The 24,237-nt window shown below is 45.2% G+C and overlaps 1 long non-coding RNA gene across 1 annotated transcript; it reads left to right on the top strand.

The window, feature by feature from the left end:
* The first annotated feature begins 21,767 nt into the window (after window positions 1–21,767).
* LOC103589382 lies at window positions 21,768–24,011 on the top strand. The gene is made up of 2 exons (XR_550387.1): window positions 21,768–21,876; window positions 23,550–24,011. It is a non-coding gene; the product is annotated as an uncharacterized LOC103589382 (long non-coding RNA).
* Window positions 24,012–24,237: the final 226 nt, after the last annotated feature.

Genomic DNA, 24,237 nt, shown 5'->3' with positions numbered 1-24,237 from the left:
CTGAAACCTTGAAGGCATCTTCCTACAGGACGATCCAGTTTGCTGTGAGGGTACAGACTCTTTCCTTAGAAGCTATGCTTTGGGGAGAGGACACCAGTATGTGTGGAATGTGCAAAATGCAGCGTGAGCACTTGGGAGGTAGGTTTGTGATTGAGTTAGTCATATAGCTGGTCCACATTCTGGGTTAAGTAGGACACGTGGGCTGGCCTGAAAGTCTCAAAACCATGTGCAATACTTTTTTTTTTTTTTTTGGAAAATAGATTCTGTGGCTCAGACAAACCTTGGGAAGACAGCACTTTTGGGACCTGCACACTTCCTGTAAAGCAGTGATTTTTTCACAGTTTATGTTGTTTAAAAGAGCATACGCAAAAATATTGCATGAGGATGATGGGATTGTACATGGTTTTCTTCTACTGTTTTCCATTGTAGAGGGTCCTACATTATGGTTAGAATTCAAACAGGAGAAAAATTAGATTTCAGCATGGAGACATTATCTCTTTTTCGGTTTCTTTAAGCCCCTTTGAGTCCAGAGAAGAGACAGATCTTCCTGTTTCAGTGGGAAGTGCCAGCATTCCCAGGGAGGAGAACTTGCATGAGTTCAAGCAGTAGGATGAAGATACATACCAAAGTTGGCAATAGAGGGACTATCTGCTCTGGCTTCTTCTCCATTAATGCATCCCACTGAGAGCTGATGGAAGTTTGGAAGGATGGCAATATGGGCTTCGATCTTTGCAAGTACCAGGTATGAAAAACATTAACTTCAAGTCATAGGTAGGAAACTGACTATCCAACTTCATGGACCTGAACTTCAGTAATTAGTGGGCCAGTAGCATCCTGAAGAATACACTGTGGTCCTACAACTCAGTCAATACCCATCAGTGTTGGTCATTCCTTAGGCAAGTGTTGCTGACAATCAACAGATAGGGAAGAATTAAAAACCACCATATGTGATGCCTAAATCCTTAGTCTACCCACTTGCTCACTTTGCAACTAGTATGCCTCTGTGAGCTCTTTAGGAAGTTCCATTGCCCAGAAGCAGATGGGACGTGGGGGTATTACTGAGATATAATCATCAACACGGTGGGGCTTGGTTTCCATGGGCTTTAAGAGACTTCTTGGCCGATATGAGTAGCCATGCCAGATGGGTCTGTAGAACCTCTCTTGCTTATCAGTCTGGGTGTCCGTCCAGAACCAAAGTCACATTCTAAGAGAATCTGGCTCTGCTGTTGGCTCTCCCTGGCTCACCTCAGAACAGAAGTGAGAGGACCCTTCTTTCAGGTATGTGTTCTAGTCAAGTCCCCCTGCCCCATACCCTCATTTTCACAGGAGGATATTAGTGGATTTTCTCTCTGCTTCAGGTGAGAAGAGGTTAAATCACATACCTGTGGACCTAACTGGCAACATGGAATAGCAGCTATCTGATGGGGAATAGAAGCTCAAGCTTATTGCCACTTAGTGTCAAAAGTTATGCTAAGAAACATAATTTTTAGAGCAAACTGACAGGTATGTGATTCATCCTTGAAAGACCCTAAGACAACCTAAAACAATGCTGTTAAATGGAACATACTAATGGAAATTTTCTACATCTGCACTGTCCAATACAGTAGCTACTGGCCACCTGTGCCTAGGGCACATTTGAAATGTGGCTAGTATGATTGAGAAATGCATTTTTAATTTAATTTAATTTAATTTAAATAGCCATAATAGATAGTAGCTAGTGGCTACTGTATTGGAGAGCAGAGCACAACTCTAAGATCTATTCCTAGATTAAGGCAGATCCACAAATATTCTTGAGGAGTATCATTACAAAAGTGACATGAAATTCATCACTGGAGATGGTTGAGGATGTTGTTTATTACATCACACCTAGAACTTTCTATAAAGATTCATGGGGAAATCCTTTCTTTTTTTTGAGATCAGGAATAATTGAGATTTACTTAGGCTGATATTTATTTTAAGGATGTTGGAATTCCTATATCATATTTCTCTGTTTGCATCAGTTGTTGGAAAATTTGATCCAAATGAGAGACCAACGTTTTTGTTGATCTTTAGTTTGTAAATACCCCCACCCCCAATTCCTTTCTTTATCCCATATGGCATGATGAGATATTTGCCTTCATCCCCGAACTGTACCCCACCTCATTTTCTCACTTCATCAAATTAATATATCTTTTTATAGTGTATCAAGTTTTGGAGGCTGCATTAAACTCTTTATGAAAGAAGGCAACAAAGAACCATTTAATCAAAATTAACAAAGCATGGCAGAACGGGCTCCCCTCTCCTGCACACCAAGGCCTCACTTCCTGGAGGCTGGTCATCTTACCCCTAAAAGATAGGAGGATGTTGCTGCATGTACGCAGCTTATAACTCAGTGCTGAGAAGGAGTCAGAAGCTCTTCTAGCACAAAAAGGCACAAGAACTGCTACTTCCAGGTTTAACCTTCCAAAAACCCAGAGGCAGAGCATCGTGGGCGTTCGCCACTTTCTCCTCTTCCTTTTGCAGGATCCTGACACATGAGAGATGGGGGGTGAGAGGGAAAGAGGTTAAAAGAACCAGAAAGGATGGTCAGAGAAGAGAGTGCATGGGAGAGACGAACATGGGAGACTCTTTGTTCACTGAGGGGCAGTTGACACGTCTCCGTAGCCAGGCAATCAGGCCCAAATCCCCACCAAACCACAGATTCTCTGCAGTTGGATTATATTGTTTGAATTAGAAACAAAGAATGAATGGAATGTTCCTGGAGTTCTGATTTGTTCTTGTCTGTCATGGGAGGAGGTCTCCCACCTCTTCTCGGCCCATCTTTCCTTCCAGATACCCCCAACCATTACTTCCTTCAGAAGCCTGGATTTAGAAGCCTGGATGCAGTGAATGCTGGCTCTTATGATCATTGCTTGTTAGGTTTTGTCCATTTCAGTGTTTCTCATGGGAGAGGTCGTTCCAGGACTTGGAAACCTCTTCTTCTGGCTGAATCTCAGAGACCAGGATATGGGTGCCACTGACAACGAGCGAGACCATGCTGTGATCATTTAGCTTCAAATGAAAAACACACGACTTTCCATCTCTTCCCATCCTCTCTAATAGTTCCTGCCTCCTGGTCAAAGGAGGAACTGTTTAGAAAAATCGAGCCAAGATTACCCCAGAGAGACAATATGTTTTGAGTATAATGAAGGCCTTTGCTGAGTGACATTAATTGTACTTGTTTAGGTTTGACATTATTAATTAACCTTCTCAGCAGTTTATATTGTAGCCTCTTATTAAAACAATATGATTAAAACAAATAATTAAAGAATATTACTACCACCTTAAATATGTACATCATTTTAAGCTCATAAAAGGCTTCTATTCACAGTCTCATTTGATATACACACTGATTCTATAAAGTTAATATGGCAAGACATTCATTTTTCTTCAATTTTTTGTGATAAAATAGATATAACATAAATTTTACAATTTTTATCTTTTTTAAGTGTAAAATTCAGTGGCATTAAGTACAGCCACAGTGTTGTGCAACCATCCCCATATCTATTTCCAGAATGTTTTCACCATCCTAAATAGAAACTCTGTGCTTATTAAATAATGACACCACATCCCCCCCCAGACCCTGATAACCTCTAATGTATTTTCTGTCTCTATAAATTGAATTATTCTAGGTACCTCATTTAAATGGAATCATACAATGATTGACCTTTTGTGTCTGGCTTCTTTTACTTAGCATAATGTCTTCAAGTTTCATCCATGTTGTAGCATTTCAGAATTTCATTTCATTCTCTTTTAAGGCTGAATAATATTTCATTGTATGGATACACTGCATTTTGTTTCTCCATTCATCTGTCAATGGACATTTGGGTTTTTTCCCCACTATTTGGCTATTAGGAATAGCACTGCTATGAAGACTGGCAAGCCTTATTCTTAAGTGACAAGTGTGGTTAATAGATCCTCTTCCTCACTTGGAGTTAGGGCAGTGGATCCCAACACAGACTGCATGTAAGAATGGCTTGAGAAGTTCAACAAACAATATCTGAACACCACTCCGGACCAACAGAATATCAGATTCCCTGGAGATGCAGACTGGATGGGGAGTTTTAAAGGAATTCCCCAGAGGATTCTTCTATGCAGCCAGAATTGAAGGCCACAAAGTTCATAGCAGCAGGACTCCCCAGCTGGGCAACTCAGGACCATTTGCAGGCTTGCTTTCTTGGGTCTTCCCTTTCTTTATTAAAGCTGCTCCTCACAGTCAGTGGATCAAAGCTATTCCTTTTTATATAATTTTAACCCATAATTTGAAGCAGGAAAAAAACCATTTTAAAACAAAATTCAAGCTTAAAAAAAAAAGAAAAAGCACGCTCTCAACAGCGTGAGGCCAAATGCTGGTTTGTTGGCTAAATATATGGATCCATTTGTTTCTTGCGTTTTAATCATCTCGTTTTAATAACACACCACAATACAAACAATTGTGTGGGTTAATTCAGCTCCGTTTAAGAAGTCTTGTTCTGTATGCCAAAGCTTGTTGTTCTGTCTAGTTAAATGCTCATGCATTAAAATGCTAATAATTAAACTGTTACGATTGACTAATGAACTCTGCCAGCGATAAATGATGGTCTTGTTAGATTCACTGCTCAGCCAGCCTCCCTTTGTACTGAGAAAGTTAAAGGTTAAAGCGCTCTTGAAACCAGTAAGTGGATCTAGAAGCAATTACAATTTTTCCTTGAAACTAATAGTTACTACAATAATGTTTCAATTCCAACCCAGTAAGAGTAAAAAGAATAAAAGGGGGAGGAAGGATGACTGAGCTCTATTCATAGAGTGGGATGTGGAGCTTTCTTTAGCCCACAAGGCAGATGGTGTGGTTATTCAGGCTAAAGCCTACTTAGTTACAAACATCCATCTTGGAACCTCGTTCCCAAGAATGCAGACTTAAATGGTGATTTTTCAGGACACAGTACCAGGTGACCCAAGCTTCATGGTACTATTTGGAGCACAACAGTTAAGTAAAGCAGGGAATTTCTCCCCAAGTCTCTGTGTGATTTTGGGAAAGTTGCATAATCTCTTTGGACCTCAATTTTCTCATTTTTAAAAGCAGGATAATAATAACAGCTCTGTAAAGAGAACATTTACTTTGTCCTGCTGAGCAGCCAGTTCCCATTCTTCCAATAATAGCCTCCAATTTTCTGCGCAGAAGCATTACTCCTTGGCTCTTGGTTCACAGAATTTGGTGGGAGGTGATTCCAACCCTCATGCTCCAGGGATGAGCGTGTGATTCAGGCCTGGTCAATCACAACATCACATCCCTCTGGCCACAAATGGGTCTGATCAGAACCAGTCAGAGCAAATCCTGGGGCTCTCACCAAAACAATCTAGAAAGCAGCACCCCTTTTGCAGTGGACTTGATTCTAGAATAATATAAGCCTGCAGTGGCTGGGCCACTACATGAAGACCTTCCTGTCACAGACAAAATAGAGCTGAGGTGGACAGGCAGATTTCTGAGGAGCTGGATTTATCCTTACTCTGGGACTTTCCAGTGGCATGAACCTAAATTTCTCTTTGATTCTCCCATAAACAGTTTGAGTTGAGTTTCTGTTTCTGGTAACTGACAGAGAATCTCAGAGGTTGGTTGTGAGCTTTGCGTGAATTAATGCATGTATTGTGCTATATAGAAGGGTAATCAGAAGATACCCAATAAAAGGCAATGGGTATAACGACAGGAAAATCAGAAAAATGACATAGATCCTTGAAGCCACAGGGCAAGGTGAACTTAATCTGGTGGCAAAGACGCAAAACTGACCCAATATAGCATTAAATCTTAAACTAGATAGAAGGGCTGGTGGAGCAAGACTCTACAACACTCAGGGCCTTCCTTTCCTGAGGACCCTGTGCCCTTTCCCAAATACACATTTTTTTCTAGAGGAAGCAATGGAAGTATCTGCTGAGAGAATCAACCATGGTCACGAACTCAGTTCATTTGCAACATTCCTTAGCCCTTCTGATTGATCTTTGGACTCAACCTTAACAGGATCTCAAATCAGAATACTGTCCAAGTGACCTTAAGTAGGTCACTGCCCCTCTCTGAGACTCCTCATTTCTAAGATGAGGATAAAAATCCTTGTCCTCACATCAGGGATGTTGGGGGAAGTAGAACTAAAAAAACAGTAATTAACTATATGGAGGCTTTCCAGTTTCCCTAGAGTTTTTACATCTACCTTTGTGTTTAGCAAAAGTCAGTAGGAATCAAAAACATCATACAAACGTAAAGGGATTATGATATTCCCTTAAATCCTTTCCTGCTCATTTCATGTATTTCTTGTCTCCCTCGTAAGTTGATTCTTTTGATAAAAATTTACTGAGCATCTACTACATGTGACCCTGTGCTAGGTGCTAGGAATATGGCTGTGAAAAAATTGAAAAAATGGGTGTGCTCTCGGCATTTATGGAGTTGATAGTCTAGTGGGGTATCCACTAATAAAACTGGACACAAGTGTGATTAGTTCTTTGATGGAAAAGAATGGAAGGAGTGCAAGAAAATGAGAGGGGAGATCTGTGTTTCAATGGTTGTGGAGCGGAAGGCAGCTAGAGCTCCCTGAGGAAGGAAGATTTGACCTGAGACATGCAGAATGATTGAGCGTCGGGGCCATGCGTGGGCTGGAAGAGAGCTGCAGGCAGACGGGGCAGCAGGCACAGGGCCTTGGAGCGGAAAGAGGGACCTGGCTTTGGGAGCTCCTGTAGACAGAGCTCAGGTCTTCTGCTTTTTCATACGTGGTTTCTTGCTGTGCTGTGTCCCCTCCACCAATGTCCCAGACCCGTAGCACAGTGCAGGGCACAGAGCTGGCTTTATCAGGGAGAATAATGTGGTGATCCTTACGAATGTCCATCTGCATTCCTATTTCCTTCCTTCCAAGCACAGGGTTGGGATGCCTTTCCCTCCCTGTTGAAGTTGGGCATGAATAAGTGACTTGCTTTGGCCAGTGAGATGTGGCCACAGTGATGGGGTCACTTTCGGGCAGAAGCTGTAAGACCTGGTGCTTGATTCACCACGTTTCCTCCTCCTGCCACAGGTGGGATGTGCTCCCCAGTGAAGACTGTTGGTCTGGGTCCCCCAGGGGTGGAATGCAGAACAGACCCCACCAGCCCAGAGAGACATGGGATAGGAGCTAGAAAGAAACGATCGCTGTGCTCAGCCTCTGAGATTTTGCTGTGTTTTGTTACGACAGCATTGTGCAAATTTTAATATTATAATGATGATGATTAAAATGAGCAGTTACTGAGTGATTCCGAAGAAGCACAAGTGAGTGTGGGGAAATGAAAGAGGGAAAAAGAAGCCAGCATAAAGCTGTATTATTGAGGTCACTGTGTAAGCAATGGGGGCCCAACTGCCTGAGCCTCAGAGAAGCCTGAAGACTGTTTTCCAGAAATTTCTGGCTAAAGGACAGGACACTGGAGCACTTATCCACAGGCTCCATCTTCTGTTGCTCGAGGGTTGCCCCACTGGGCCCAGTCTCCCACAATGCCACACTGTAATTGCAGGTGGGCTTGATGGGATCCTCTAACTTTGGAGAAGATTCTAAAGCAGAAAAGGTGGAGACACTAAGCATGCTCTTGAGATGGGACTGCATGCATGCAGAGAACTGCCCTTGCTTTTGGTGACATAAGAGATGGAGTCAGAGACAGCTGGAGGGGATGTGACAAAAGACACTGACAGCATCTGCCATACCATTTGGCTACAGTTAGATTCTCAATCTTGTTTTGTGACCCCACCATGGTCCATCATATCTGGTAACTAATCGGAGGAAGGAGGAAGAATGAGCTCTTGTCTCTCTTCTCTGGGAGTCATGCCCACCAGCTGGCAGCCCACTTCCTCCTGAGAAACATGGGCTCCTGCTCACGACTCCTTCCTGGGGGAGAAACAGGCAGAGAGGGAGACATGGGGACCAAGGATTATACAACCTGAAATTATGTAAAGGGACAGTTTGTATCTGCTAATGGACTCCTCCTCACTACCCAACCTTAGCTCAGTCCTCACTTCCTTAGAGTGAGGCTTCCCTCTCATTCCCCACTAGATCAGGCAAAGCCTTTTGTTAAAGCTTCCACCGATACTGGGTACTTCTCCTTTGTGGAATTTGACACAATTGCAATTTTACATTCTTTTTTTATGACTCTCTAATTCATAGTCTCCTTCACAAAACTGAAAACTCCATGAGGGCAGGAACAATGTCTTTTTTCTGTCTGCCCATCCACCCACTCTCCTATACATCCATCTGCCCATCCGCCCATCCACCCATCCACCCATCCACCCATCCACCCATCCATCTATCCACCCATCCACCCATCCACCCATCCATCTATCCATCTTTCCACCCATCCACCCATCCATCTATCCATCTTTCCACCCATCCACCCATCCATCTATCCACCTATCTACCCATCTGCCCATCCATCTATCCACCCATCCAACCATCCAAACATACACCCATCCAACCATCCACCCATCCACCCATCCATCTATCCACCCATCCATCTATCCACCCATCTACCCATCCAACTATCCACCCATCCAACCATCCACCCATCCATCTATCCACCCATCCACCCATCCACCCATCCATCTATCCACCCATCTACCCATCCAACTATTCACTCATCCATATATCCATCTGTCCATTCATCCATCCATCCTCCCATCCAACCACCAAGAACAAATATTTTTCAGTGCCACCCATGTACTAGGCACCCATGTGGCCACTAGGGAAATTGCAGTGAACAAAATAAAATCTCTACTTGTATGGAGCTTACATTTTGACAGGGAGAGAGAGATGATAAAAAAGAAATCAAATAGCAATACATCAGGGATAAGAAGTGGTATGAAAAAAATAAAGCATGGCAGGAGAGAGAGATGGGTAACAGGGGGTCTGCCACCACGACCTCTGAGAAGTCAATGGATTGTCTCTAGGATTTTCTTCCAAAGGCCGGGAAGTCCTGGCAGATACTGTTCACCAGCTGTAAGCTCACTCTCTACTGAAACTCTATTTCTGTCCCATTTCTAGGAAAGAAAAAAGTAAAGAGAGAGAAATAGGGAGTGAAATTCTAGTATACAGCCGAGTGCCTGGCATATAGCAGGTACTCAATAAATATTAGATGAACGAATGCACAAATGGATGGATGGGTGAACAGATGGATGAAAAGACGTTGTCACTAGGAGATGTTAAGGTGGCTGGAGGCTGGGAACAGTTATGTCGCTCACCCTGACGTCTGCTCCTTGCCCATGAGGGATAGTCTGGGGAAGATGAGGTGTGCTCAGGTGGCACCTAGGGGGCTTCCCGAGTCTCCTGAAACCACCCAACCCCACTTTCTCATGGCATGAAAGGCAACTAAGCCCGATCCCGGGGTCAATGTCCTGGCCCAAACAAAGGATTGGGGTACTAGGGTGAAGCTCAAACCGGGGTGGCCACAGGAATTCCTCTTCCTGGATCCGCTCGAGTGCAGCAAAAGCCCACTGGAAGCCAAAGCAGAAGTTAATGAGAAAGCAACACCATGTACCTAATGAAGTTTTTAAATCAATTATAAAACAGTCTCGTTGATCATTTAACATCATGAAACCTTTACAAATTAATGTTATTAAAGGAAAACAACTCTGTCTGTTAACTCTGTAAATGTGTTTTAAATTTGTTTTTGAATGTAACAATAAGCGATGTGTGTGCGTGCACGCGCATGCATGACACAATGCAACATCACCACTCTGAGACCGGCTGCTCTGCGTTTGAATGACGCCTACTTGCCTGTTTACAGAAATGCTTCATGTCAGAGTCAGTTGTCCCGTTGGGGTGAGCGGGAGCACTGTCGTAGTTGGCTTGTGTATCTGACTTTCTTGGGCTGGCAGAGTGGTGCCTCAGGATATGCCACCCGGTTCAGTGGCAGCTGTTCTGGTGGTGCAGAATTTGTGGCTGATGACTGCAGCAAGCAGTCACGATGGGAAAGGGACAATGTGAATGCGGCTGTCCTACACCCCAGAAGGCAAAGAGACCCAGGAACCAGAGTTGCAAGGCTTCGCTAATGAGGACACCGAGACAGTCCCCAAATGGCAGGCTACCTGGAGGATCTGCCAGGGTCCCGTTGACAGTGAAGTGCTATTTTCTTTTAAGCCAGTGACACGGGAACAGATCCATAAGAGGGGGCTTTGCATGACCCACCAAATGAACAGCTCAGCCATTTCCACTTTGGCCAAGTGCATACTCGACTTCTGTTTTAGGCACCCTGTTTGGAAAATGACGCAGAAATCCTGGAAAGAGGCCAGAGGGAGGTGACAATCATGTGGAAGTGTTGCAAAGCAGGATTAAAGGAGCTAGAAATATTTTGCTCTTCGTGGGTGGAAGAGAGGAAACAGCCAGGATGTGGCGAGAGGAAGACTTACTAAGCACTTTCACGCCTGCAAAGGACCTTAACAAGCACGTGTCTCACCAGACTCACTTCTGAGATAATAATGGTGGACTTAAAGTATTCCTTTTTTTTTTTTTTTTTTTTTTTTCTGATGAAGCAGGGGGGAATTAAGTTAGACCTGAGGAAGGCTGTCTCAAAGTAAAGATTGTTTATCCCAGTAATAATCCTCTGATTGAGGCTGTAGATTGTGTCCCTTCTGAGAACCCTGAAGAATCTGTTTTCTGAACAACAGGTATGCCTTTACTTGCAAGCCAAAGACTCAGTCTAATGAGACAATAAAAACAAAAACTGAAACCCTCTCTTCTTGTTTCCTACCTTATGTTTCTACATAATCCTATTTCCCACACTAAATTTGTATTTCTAAATAAAGTTTTTTTTTCTGGCTATATGCTTATTGCAGGTAACTTGGAAAATGCAGAAAAATAAAGCAGAAGAAAAAAAAGAGAATCAAAGTTTCCTCCTACTCTTTTGTCTCTGGATACAAATACAGAATTTTTCTATATAAAGATTTGTACCTTGTTTTCTTTTAACTTAATCCTGCTGCAATTTTTCCACATCCTTACAAAAACCTTCAAACCTTTTCCCACATCAAATAACATGTTTTTCTTTTTCGTTTACAAATGAAATACAAAGTAATACAAAATGGAAATATTTCACAACTACACGATGGGAAAAAGTGAAGGCGTCCCCCTTCCGTAAACGTAGTCCTGGAGATGACCACTGAGAGCCGCTTTGGGGCAGATCCCACCATCCGAAACGTTCCTGATGACTGTACAGTATCCCTTGAGTGGATGTCCACGTGTCATTTACTTCCCTGCCCCTGTTGTCGAACCTTCACATTTTCAGTTCTTTACTGGACTTCTGATCCTCTTCATCTTTGCTTATTCGCTGTTTATTGACTAAGTAACAGTGGAGCAGCTCCCTGGGTCCGTCTCAGGTTGTGATATAGGCAGGGAACAAAACAGCCGGAAACCTGTGACCTTCCACTTAGCTTACAATTAGTGAAGTGTGCAATTGAGTGAAGGGAAAGTAGAACATAAACAAAACATACAGCATGTCAGAGGGTCATACGTGCCACGGAGAGAACTTGGCAGGGAAGGGGCCAGAGTGGCGGCTGGAGCCAGGTGGAGGGGCTGCCCTGTTCATTCCTGGGCCTGGGCAGAGTTCCCAGTCTTGCCCTCAGCTCCGGACCACGGCTGAGCTACACACAGGCCCGTGATGGCCTTATGCCTTCCTCTCTGGGATGACAGTTATGGACAGCTGATGCCTGACCTCAACCTTTCTCTTTTCCCAGTTCTGTTAGAGTCTGGAGAATTCTACCTCATGTTTTTTTCTCCCACATGAAAATGTCCTGGGAACTAAAATTAACATCAGCCCTTTATTTTGCCCGTGTTCTCACCTGCTCAGCTCGTATCCCAATTATAACAACCCAGGATCATCGGTAGAGACCAAAACCCCCACGAGGTGAGCTGCGTCACTCACTCAGGATCTTGACTCTGCCTCTTCAGAAAATGGCCCCTCAGACTGGGCCTTCCACAGCCCCAAGACCTGGGCCAGCTGGCAGCATGGCCAGAGTGTGGGAAACGGGCCACACTGGTCTTGTGTAGCTGTCAAAGGACCCCAAAGGGCATACTGTCTTCCCTGGGTTTGTGCGAGGAATGTATTTCCACTGGCACCACATCCAGAGCTCACCTGCCTCTGACAGGAGACACCTGCATCCCTTCACCCACATCACCCAAGGTGGGTCCCAGCTGCCCAGCCTGGGATTCTGAGAAAGTGCCCAGTGCGGGCCTTCCCCATACTCAAGGACAGCTGGCGGTTCAGAAGGCCACCTGTTTGGGCAACAGAGAATCACTCGATGCTTCACTTAAAATCACCAGAGAATAAGCATATTGGAGCATTAAGGACATTGTCAATTTGATACTTTTTGGAATGCAGAGGAAAAATTGGTTTTTAAAGTATTAAGGGAAATGAGGCAAAGACACAGTCGACTGTCTCACGGCCCCAGCCTCTCCTTCAGCATCTAGCGCTGGACGGGCATGAGGCTCCCACACGGCTCCCACACGTGTGCACACACTTAGGAATTTTATTTGCTTTCATGGAGATAGAATCCTACTTTATAACTGTCTCTCAACCTATCTTGCTTTGTATTTTTGATGACTGTACAAATCAGTGGATATGAATCTACCACAATCTTTTTATTTTTTTTGATGTTGATATACACCCTCACACATGTAGTTTGCATACTTAGGATTTTCTTACATAGGCTGTTTTTAAACGTATGCTTTTTTCTTTTTTCTTTTTTTTTCCTTTTTGTCTTTTTTCGTGTCCGGCAATGGATTGCAACCCTCAGTATCGCGCCCGTACTGGACCGGGACCGGCAACGGGATCGCAACCCTCGGTGCTGCTCCCGCACCTCGCTCAGCCAGTGAGCGGGAACCGGTCTGTATGTGGGATCCAAACCCTCGGCGGGAGCGCCACCGCGCTCCCAAGCGGCACACTGTAGCAGTGCGCGGGGGTGGCCCTAAACGTATGCTTTTTTCTTTTTTCTTTTTTTTTCCTTTTTGTCTTTTTTCGTGTCCGGCAATGGATTGCAACCCTCAGTATCGCGCCCGTACTGGACCGGGACCGGCAACGGGATCGCAACCCTCGGTGCTGCTCCCGCACCTCGCTCAGCCAGTGAGCGGGAACCGGTCTGTATGTGGGATCCAAACCCTCGGCGGGAGCGCCACCGCGCTCCCAAGCGGCACACTGTAGCAGTGCGCGGGGCTGGCCCTAAACGTATGCTTTTTCCAAACTTGCTTCCTCCCACTCTTTCCCCCACACCCACCTCCAACTCATGTTAACAACCTGTTATGTGTCTTTCTGTACCTTACTCTGTGTTCATGTAATCATGCACAGACATCCGAATATAAACACGTGTCTAAGCTATATACATATTTTATATGCACTTCTGCATCTTGCTTCTCTCACTCACCAATATGTTGTGGACATTCCTCTAATTAAATAAAGAAGCTCTCATTCATTCATAGTGGAGTGAACCCTGATCTGCTTGATTATCCCACTAAGGGTATTCATTTTAATATTTTTTGGCCACTACAAACCATGCTGTGTTAAACGTCCTTATGTGTGCATATGTAGATCCATATATTTGAGTAATTGTGCTTCTATTTCCATGGAATAGATTCCCAGGAGTGAAAATTCTGAGACTTTGGGGTAATTTAAGACTTAAAAGAAAAAAAAAGAAGAAAAATCATGCACATGATGATACAAACCCTAAGCTTGTTGCTGCTGAGGTTGGAGCATTTTTCATGATTTACTTTTTGTACCCTTGTTCCTAAATTGTTCAGTGTCTCTTCTGCCTCTATAGGCAGAGTCACAGCAATGGGGCCCCACAACTACTCCATTTCTCCCTGAAGCTAGTACAGGGAAAACAATATTGCAGGAGGCAGCAAGGGCCCTTACTTAGAAATTGACCCAGCTTCTCTGCACGTCTGTCTCTGCATCCCCAGGGGCATCTAGGAGGTTGCCTCAGAGAGCTGCTACGGGATTCTCATGGGACCCGTAGGAGGAGAAGGTTTGGGAGGCTGCGAAGCACCATGGCCTGGTAAGGAGTGGACACTGTTGGCAACAACTTGAACTTGCTCTCTCCGAGGACTTGGCAGAAGGTCAGCTACTATCTGGGCCTTTGTCTCCTTTCCACACACACTGCTATATTCCATACACACTGCTGTGGCCTCACTGGGATATTCAGTTTCACTTAACGTGACTGCTTAGAACATAGGTTCTCTCTGTTCCTTGATGGAAGAATGACTGTCGTTGAACACAACAGTCACCTTCCACTTTAGCCTCAACAAATGAGTGAGTCATGATGGATGGGAAGGAAAAACCACAAATGCTTAGGGTGACTTAGAAAAAAAAAAATATTTGTTTAAAGCAGGCTGATACGATCTCAACCCGTTCATTTGGCAGTGTTGTTCATTAACCTGAGTAGATGGAACAGGATGAGCCCAGGGGTGAGGCAGGGCCAGGGCAAGCCAGTGTCGAAATACTTGTCCTGCGCATGCAGTTGTTTAGCCCCATCAGGCTACGATAACAAAATATGGTAAACCGGGTAGCTCATAAATAACAAACATTTATTGCTCACAGTTCTGGAAGCTGGGAAGTCCAAGATCAAGGCGCCCACAGATTCAGTGTCTGGTGAGGGCCAACTTTCTGTTTCAAAGAAGGCACCTTCTCGCTGTATCCAAGGCAGCTCTCAGGGGCCTCTTATATAGGGGCACTAATCCCAGCCATGCGGACTCTGTTCTCATGACCTAATCACCTCCCAAAGGCCCCACCTCCAAATACCATCTCCTTGGGGGTTAGGATTTTAACATATGAATTTGGGGGGACACAGTCATTCAGAACATAGCAACAGTGGGAACTGGATAAGAGTCATGTACTGAAATGTGGCATAACACTTCACCCCATCCTGGCATGTGCACTGTGATGAATGCCATTTTTTAAAATTATTTTTTAAATTGATGCATAATTGTACATATTTATGGGGTAAAATGTGATATTTCGATACATGCATATGGTGTAATGGTCAAATCAGGGTAGTTAGCATATTCATCACCTCAAATCTTTATCATTTCTTTGTGTTGGTAACATTCAAAATCCTCTAACTTTGAAAAAATACAATAAATTATTGTTTACTGTAGTTAACCTACAGTGCTGTGGCACCCTGGAACTCACTTTTCCTATCTAGTCAGAATCGGTGCTTCCCAGCCTCTAGTAACCACCATTCTATTCTCCGCTTCTATGAGATCAACTTTCTTAGCCTCTCCGTGAATGAGAACATGTGGTATTTCTTTCAGTGCCTGACTTATTTCACTGAACATGTCCTACAGAGTCATCCGTGTTACCATGAATGACAGGCTTCTGTTGCCATTGGTTTTTAACCCTGTTTGCTACAAGCTGAGGGGAGACGGATAGAGACAGATGCAGGAGGAGGCACATTTGCTTTTGAGCCAATCGAGATATGCTTGGTTTCACTGAGAGGAAAGGTGGTTTACTACACGGAAAAGGCTCCTGGCATGTTTACAGAAATCTCAGAGACACCCAAAGAGGTCATGGAAAGAAAAGTGATAAATTAGGTGGGCTGGGCTCTGGTCATGGCTCTGCCAACCAAAGAGCTTGGAGACCTTCATGCAGGCACCTCACTTCTCTGGGCTTCAGTTTACCTGCTTAGAAACTAAAGCCTCTACACTAAATGGCTTCCAAAGCTACTCTCAGCTAAAAAACTGTCTTTCTTAAAAAAAATTAAAAATAATATGTTTAACATAAGAAAAGCAATCATGTCTCTTATAAAGAAATCAGGAAATATAGGTGGGCCAAAGAAAGAAAATTGAAAAAATATTAAATCTGAAATCACATTACTAAGCAGTGGATATTATTAACGAGCTCATGTATAACCTCATAGGCTTTTAAAAATACATATCTCTTAGTAGCAATACAAAAAATCAGTACTTCTAGTAAACAAGACATCAAACTAGACATATAGCACAATATACTTACTTTTAACTTAATATGTCATGTGAATTTCTTTCCACGTCACTGTCAACCTCATTTAAAATACCTGCTGAGTTCTTCAATGAATGGATGATCCACATTTTATTAATTTTATTGATGCTGGACATTTGAGATGTCTTGTATTTTCCACTCACAAATAATGGCATGATGAACATTCGGTAATTACCTCTCACACACATCTTACAATTATACTCTTAATTGTGATGGTGAGAAAGGTACGAGTGGGTGGTGTGCTAAGAGCAGAGACCAGAGGCCACGCTGGGTCCAACGAGTTTTTGCATGTGTAGGGAGGAGGCACGTCTGAGTCAAAACACTGACCATGACTTTGTTGAAAGGCTTCTCTGTGGCAGGCTGGCTCTGCTGACTCTGTGCTCAATGGCCAGAGGGTAGGTGGGGTTGGGTGCTGGTAAGTGAGACTCTCATGACAGTGTCCCCTGGAGTACCCTTCATGTGGTGAAGGGTCTTGGGATGTGTCCCAACTTCGTGTACTCCAGAACCTACAAAAGTTTTTGGAGATGTATCCTAAGTAGTGGGTGTGGTTGAGGGGAACGTGGGTAATCTTGTGTTGTCTGGAAATCAGGAGAATGTTCTCTGATAACAATCGCTGCTTAGCTATTTCCCCGAGGAAAGAATGAAGGGGTTCTCCTTCATTGCTTCTTGGAATGCCATTTCATTGCCGTCCTCATTAGGAAAACGGAAGGACAAAAATTGAGGTCTCATAAACAGGAGCTTGCAAGATTACTGACATAACATGCAAAGAGAATTTGAGTTCCTTCATGAATAATAATAAAAAAATAAGTGGGACAAGAAAGGGACCAGTGAGCTCTGATAACTGGGCAGATGTTGGTGGCACTAGTTCTGACGTATGGCCTGTCCTGTGATTCAGAGGGAGCCTGTCTATACCCAGTCCGCAGATGGGAGCCCTCAGGCCACAGAGGTCCAGGTGATGGGTCTGACTCTACACAAGACAGACGCAGCAGAGCTGGAAGCCCATCCTTCCTCGTCCATGGATGACCATCCCTGCCTTCCTGGCCTTGCTGTGGAAAGGTTGGATGAGGTAACGTCTCACAATGTCCTTTGTAAACTATAAAATTTATATGTCTATGTGAGAGATTACTATAACTTATAAAGCTAAGTTATAGCAAATTTTAAATGAAAAGCTCAAATGGCCAAGCTGTAGAATGCTAACTTTTTATACTCATTTTTCCTAATGGGACAGTTATGAGAGTCATGAACACGTATTGAATTCTGCTATGTGATCTAAGTGATACTATGATGTTAACCCATTTAATCCTCACAAAAACTGTAGGGTAGGTGCTACAATTACCCTCCCCCCATCTTACAGATGAGGAAACTGGAGCACAGAGAGGTTAAATAATTTGCACAAGATCACGCCACCTATATGTGCCAAGTCATAGTCTGTGATGTGCTCACAGATCACATAAAAATGTCACCATGCCCCCAAAAAGAGGACTTGGGTTTGCCATAACCATTAATGTGCCTTCAGAAAGTCTAGGCCAACTGAGATATTTGGCCCTGTTTTGCCAGCACAAGGCTGGCCTCCCCAGCTGGGTCCTCCAGCATTCCCTGCTGGGGTCTCTTCCGGAACAGAAAGGTTTAAGTGACCCATGACCCAGAGGACCTGGTGATATTTTCCTTCTGTGCCACATATGTAGATGAGCTCCAAAGACAACCATCTCCCTTCATTGAAATCATGAATTTTTATGAAGCCAGCCCAGATTTCCCAGAATTCAGTCGGGTGCACTTTGCAGACCCTAAAATGCTGTCACCATGGAAGGTTTCATTGCTTGCACCTGCTAAAACATTTGAGGCATTTGAGAGGCAGTGAAACACATTTGCTTTTCATTTTATCTGACTTTGGAAACCTTTGAAGTGTTTAATAGTAGAGCCCAGGAAAGATCTCCGCCTCTTAATCATTTACTCGTAAGGCACATTCTCGGCTGGTAGCCTGTCAAGCAGAAACTGAACTGAGCTCAGTTTTATTAAGTGTCACATGCCCAGTCACTGTTCATTAAAGGTGTTTTAAGGTTTGAATTATGTAATTTATGAGAAAAAGAAATAAAAATTCCATTGTTTTATTAATATGCAGCCCAGGATCTCTTGCTCGTAACAAACTTGAAGGAAAGTTGGGCTAAAGGATAGGAGAGGGAGGCTGGAGGTGGCCCGCTGCTCTCTCACCTTCTGTGCCCCTGGCCCTCCCACGTCCGCCTCATCCGACCCCAGGCAGGAGTCAGGTGAGTGGGCAGATCTCTGGGAAGGGGCCATCCCAACCTATCTTCAGGGTCTCCCCTTTCCCAAGCCCTGATGTGACAATGAAGCTGTGTTCCTCCTCTCTTTCCATCTCCTCTGCCTCTTTTCCAGAAAGGCCTGGAAGAAACAGCAGGAAAAAGCATTCCTAGAGTGACCCTGGGTGACCAGTGAGTCACAGTCATTGAGAACTAATGTGCCTGCCTCTCAGGATTGCTGGAGAGGGCTGAGTACCGGGCATTTCACCGTGTGCCAGGCACTCGGCCACGTGCTCTTGGGTAAGTGATCTCATTGAATGCTCACCACACCTGAAGGGAAGGAGTGACCATCTCCTTCTCACAGAAGAAGAGACACAGGAGCTGTGGTCCGGCCCCAGGGTTACCCTTGTCCTTTCCTCTCCGGCAATCTACGTCTAGGTCAGCCTTCTTGGATTCATGCTGCTGGACCTGCCAGGGGACGTGGGTAGCTGGGGCAGTGTGTGCCTTATCTGGACTTGCAGCTCTGTGCAGGGGCCCAGCAGACCCCCAGCAGGGTTAGCTGCCTTCACAAAGGGTATTTTCCTCCTATCAATTCCCAGCACATTTTGGGAGCATTTACAGTTCCAAGTCCCCCAGAGTATCTGCATGGGGGTTGCTCATCCTGGAGTCTCCCTCATCTGACACAGTGAGCCCAGACCCTTCTCCTGAGGCCCCCATTCCCCTCCCCAGCTTCCCAACAAAGGTGGGCCAGCTAGACCAGGAGGTGGCCTTGAAATCCTGCAGCAGTTGTTCCCTTATTCAGTCACCCCTAACCAGTATATAAAGCACCAACAGGGGAAATGTTTTCCAAAATGTGGACAGCCCCAGACTATTGGTTAGGATTTGCAAGTCAGTGCAGCTGAAGGTATTTCTCAACCTCCACATGCCCCCCCACTTTCCTGCCCACACAGAGAGAATCACGAACTTGATTTTGAATATTTTTTTAATCAAGTGACTCATGTATTACAGGTGCAAAGTTGCACCAGACTTTTCCTCTTTGGCTCAAACTTGTGAGTTTTTTTTTCTGAAAGGGATCTCAGGTGCTAAGTCTTTTCTAAGACATCTAACAGGAATGGTGTAGAGTTTTGCGCACAGAGGCCCTTTTAAATCAGCGGTGGGGTGGGAGCGGTGCATGGCCAGAGCTAACTGAACCCCCACTTGCGGAGCTCCCTTCTCTCAGCCAACCCAGAATAGGAAAGACCCTGTTTGCAAGGTGGTGGGCCAGGTTTTACAAATCAATGTCAATCATTAATCCACTTAATTTTGAATCACCAATTCAATTGATATTCCGATAATGCTAGCTGCTGGCAATCTGGTCTTTAGAGCTGTTGCCTTTGATCTGCCAGCTCCATTTCCATTAATAGTAAAACCACAGACCTCTGCTGGGCCACAGGCCGGAGAGTTCTGATGTCTCCCGGAGCCTTGTGGGAGTTCCGAGCTGCTTGTTCTGATGCCGAGAGAGCTCTGGGTAGCGTCTCCAGAAGGAGTCATCACGAGTCTATTAGCTCATTAATTCTGCACACATTTTCAGCATTGGACTAAGCACTGGGACACAGAGAGGACTATTCTTTCAGCTAGTGGGAGAGACAGGTGAACAGGCAATTTCAGCACACTGGGCTTAATACGTGCCTGGATGAGGAAGTACGGGCAGCTGTGGGAGCTTTGCAGTGGGGCATCCGGGAAGACTTCCCAGAGGAGATGACCCCTAAGCTGAGAACTGAGCTGGGGTAGGAGTTAGCTGAGCTATGGGCAGAAATGCAAAGACAAGCTCAGAAGGACTTTCTAAACCCTGGGAAGGAGTTTGGAAATTTGTCTGAAGGTAATGGGGAGCCACTGATGGGTTTTAAGAAGGGTTTGGTAACATGAGTAGCTTCATATTCTAGAGGTCAAAGCACAGAGAGGGGACTGGAGAAGGGGCAAGAGTGGAAGCAGGAGACCAGGCTGGAGTTCCACATTAGCAGGGATGCTGCCGAGGGGGCATTTTGCGGTAAGAAAAGCCAAACCTGAGCATGTGTGCTGTCAAGGAGTGCGGGGGAGATCCTGCCAGTCCTGGCCCTGGCACGTGGCAAGCCCCTCATGGCCTCTAAAGGCAGGGCCCCATGGCATCTGTCTGAGCCTGAGCGCACTGAGCCCCTCCTCAGAGGTGGAAACTCAGGGATGTGAAGACAGCCACAGGGAAGAGAGAGCTTAGAAGACACATGGGGGGGGGGAGCTTTCTCAAGCCCTGTAAGACTTCAACTGTTGGAGTTGGCTAGCTTTGGGAGCTGAGAATCGAGGAAAGAGTTTCCCTTGGACTCTGGACATGCATCAGGTGAGAGCTGGCCCAGGACAGCCATGAACAGTTCTGCAGGCTGGACACACAACCAGGTAGCCAAGGCTGGTGACCCTGGGTGGCATATAACTTCTGTCAAACATCAGAATGTCTTGGTCTGAGTGTTGGAGACTATTTTTTTTTCTCATGGGGTGTGGGTACCCACTATACCCAATGAGATTCTCAACCCTTTCAAAAAAATGAGTTTAACATGAACTTCATGTATCAATCATTTTTAAAAAATTGAGCTCTGGCTCTGTTGCATGCTTTCACATATTAGCTTACTTAATTCCCCTGTCCCTGAGAAGTAGACATCATTGGATCAATTTTTTCTGATGGAAATCATTGGTGCAAGGTCACACAGCTGATACATGGAAGAGATGGGAACTGGCAAAGGTAAATCCAGCCATGGCTGAGACACCCTGTAAAGGTTGGGGTCATGGAGATGGGGGCAAGAGAAATGTCTGGCTCTGCAGAGGTGCTCAGCACAAGGACACCTGGAAGAAGTTAAGAGCTCTCTGTGCAGAGTCCAGCTGGCCCTATAGGCCGTGCCTCCATTTACCAGGCTGTTTAACAGGAAGGCACTGCCCGCCAGCTTGGGTAGCATGTACCTGATTTCTGCACATCTTCCCATCATTTTGACAATGCTGCTGGCTTAGAAAAATCCACTTGTCTACCTTTTGCAATGAATGGTGTGCAGGTAAAGCCTGGGAGAGGAGAGGTTGCCTAACCTGACCCGCCCTCTAACCACTTCCTATGGAGAGCCGGTGGCAGGTGAACCAAAGGAGCTCACCCAGTCTGGAGATGCTACAAGTTAACAGGATAGACTCAGTGCATCGAGCCTCTACACAGAGATTCCCGCGGCCATGGGGATGGGTAACTGACGGTAAACACTGACCCAAGAGAAGCTCTATGAAATGGGAGTAGTGTGGTTATTGACCTGGCACAAATCAAAGCATTCTGACACGATCTCCAAAAAGTTGACATTTAACATCCTTTTGGATGGTGCCTTATCCAAACAGACTGCTTTGCCCTGGGGTGGCCAGATTGAGAAAGGACCCTTTTATGATTTCATAGTGAGTTCCAGGGGTGAAGGGGGCATTTGCAAGGACCCTTGATTATTTCATGTAGCCCTCCTGGCCACCCTTTGGGATAAGGACTATGAACCTCGTTTTACAGAGTGGAATGCTGAAGCTCAAAGGTTGAAACCGCTGTCCGAAATCTCAACAGTGGAGTGGGGTACTCACTTCTGACTCATTCCAAGGGATCCCTTTCCACGTGAGACCTTACACACACAAAAAGAGGGTTTGGGTAGGTGGGGTCTGTTTTAGAAGGTGTATAAAAATGTGTTGGAAGCAAATTTTCATTATTTTAGATGGATTCTGTTATTCATAAAAAAGCAGTGTCTACTTTCCAAATTTCAATACATGGAATATTTCCAAACTATCCCAGTTTGAAAGTTAACCTACCTCCATTAAGATTTTGACCCAAAGGTGGCATTTATCCTGGAGGAAAAAGAAAATAAGCATGAAAACTCTACCTGCCACAAAGGAGAAAGAGGACAGGTCCTGTCTTGCCAAGTGAGAGAGGGGGATTTAGCGTTGTGGGAATTAGCCCCAAGTTGCCACCCAAATGCTGGGGGTGGATACAGGGGGGTCAAGCCAGGTGTCCCTTCCCTGAGGGTAAGAGGTGACAAGATGGATGAATGAGACAAAGGGGGCTTGGGCTACCCCTCAGGGCTGCCCTGGCCTTTCCCGAATGACCTCCACATTGCAGGGCTTCCCAGTTCGGTGACTCTCAGAGTGCAGTCCACAGACGTCATCTTGGGAAGCCATAAGTCCCATACAAACCTAAATCATGTTCTTATTTCAATGATACAAAAATAATTTTTTAACCAGACATCTAGACCTGTCTTTTCTGCTGCAATGATAATTTGCTTTTTTCTAGAATAAGACTTTCATTTTGCTGTGTCTCAAATTGGGGTCCAAGATGAATTCTCCAGAACCCAAGAGTTAACTTTTCCTTGAAATGAAGCTGGGGCTTGAGAAACATGATCCTCACATAAATTATACTCCCAAGCCTCAGAGATCAGAAACAGTGAGCAAATTACCAGGGGAGACCCCAGGCCCCCTATTCCTGGCCCACAGGCCTTGGTGGGATGAGGAATGGAGGGAAATCTGTTGGTCCTCTTGGCACTTCTTCCCAGCTCTCGGCAAAGCCTGGTTTCAAGAAAATGTAACCCAGCTGAGGCGGCATGGCTGCCAAGCAGGGGGACACAGCAGGGTCTCCAGAGACCCAGCCCCATGTTAAAAGGGAGTAATTTCCTGACTAACCCTGGATTCTCTCCGGGGGTGGCTCCTGGAATATTACTGAGTTTCCGGTTTGGCTGCTTCGGTCTGGAACATCACACATGTGCTTCCACTTTCATGTGCATTGCTAGATCTGCAGGACTTGGGGGGCCCAGTGCACCCCCTGGATCTGCAGCCTTCTCAGCCACCGTAGGGCTCTAGCTGGATGTAACTGCCAGGTTCTCCATCGACAATAACAAATACAGCAATAGTCACAGCCAGTGTTTACTAAGGTCTCACTGTGCAATGTTATTCTCCCTGCAGCACAGAAAGGTGGCAATCATCATCCCACTTTTGTGTATATCCAAGGCTTGGAAAGGTCAAATAATGTGACCAAGATCCCACACATGAGAGCTGTATTCACAGCCCTTCCTCCTGACGCTAAACTGCCGCAGAAGGGGCTTACTGAATACCTACTTTTTACAAATCCTTTTTCTGGGTGCAACTGGGGAGAAAAGTACCTGCTCAGCGAGGTGGTTTTGGTTGTGCAAACCGGATGAGATCATTTACTGAGAGCATCAAGCACAGGACACAGCAACTGCGGAGGGGCTGAGGGTGGGACTCAGGTAAGTCTGTCCATCTTTCCTCCTGTTTTCCCTCCAGGTGGGTCCAAGGAACTGCTGGGAAGAAACAAACAAAGCCTGGCTAACTGGTTCATGGAGAACATTAATTTCAGGAAGTCCAGTCTCATGGATTCCTAGGAGGAAGGCTGTCTTAGGGAAGAGGTGGGGGGCGGGGGGCTGGACTGGATCACCCTCTGCACTGAGGAATTTGATTCTCTGGAGAGCGTCAGATGAAAACATCTGGGCCAACCTGGGGCAGACCTGCTAGGTTTGGAGAGCTGGTGGGGGCAGCGTCAGGGGGTCATTTGTCTTTTGTCTCAGGGGCAATGAACTCGGGGCCTCCTGAGCCATGGGACTGGGGACAGGGAGGGATGTCCCATACTTCTGTTTTCTCTCACGTAGCTTCTAAGGAAATTCCATTGCATTGTATTTACAAGGCATCCCCAACTGTCAGCTTCCTTGAACACAATGTATTTAATAAAAAGCCATTAAGCCTTGTAAAGCTGTCAGAAATCTAAATGACACTTGTAATAAAATCTTGTCGGGTGACCTGTTCCGGTTAATCAGGCCCAGTGACATCATCACCTGTGGATCTGTCTGATACCCAGGGCGTGAGGTATATTTAGACAGCTTTATGATCCACACGGATTTGAGTTATTAAAATTGTACAGTTTTGCAAGGAATTGGGGATTTAATAAAGCAGCGGAGAAACTACAAAAGGAGCAATA

This window comes from Galeopterus variegatus, unplaced genomic scaffold (genome assembly GCF_000696425.1).
Source record: "Galeopterus variegatus unplaced genomic scaffold, G_variegatus-3.0.2 Scaffold681, whole genome shotgun sequence".
Classification (NCBI taxonomy): Eukaryota; Metazoa; Chordata; class Mammalia; order Dermoptera; family Cynocephalidae; genus Galeopterus; species Galeopterus variegatus.
The sequence above is the reverse complement of the archived record's forward strand: the minus strand, read 5'-3'. Positions and strand labels throughout refer to the sequence as shown.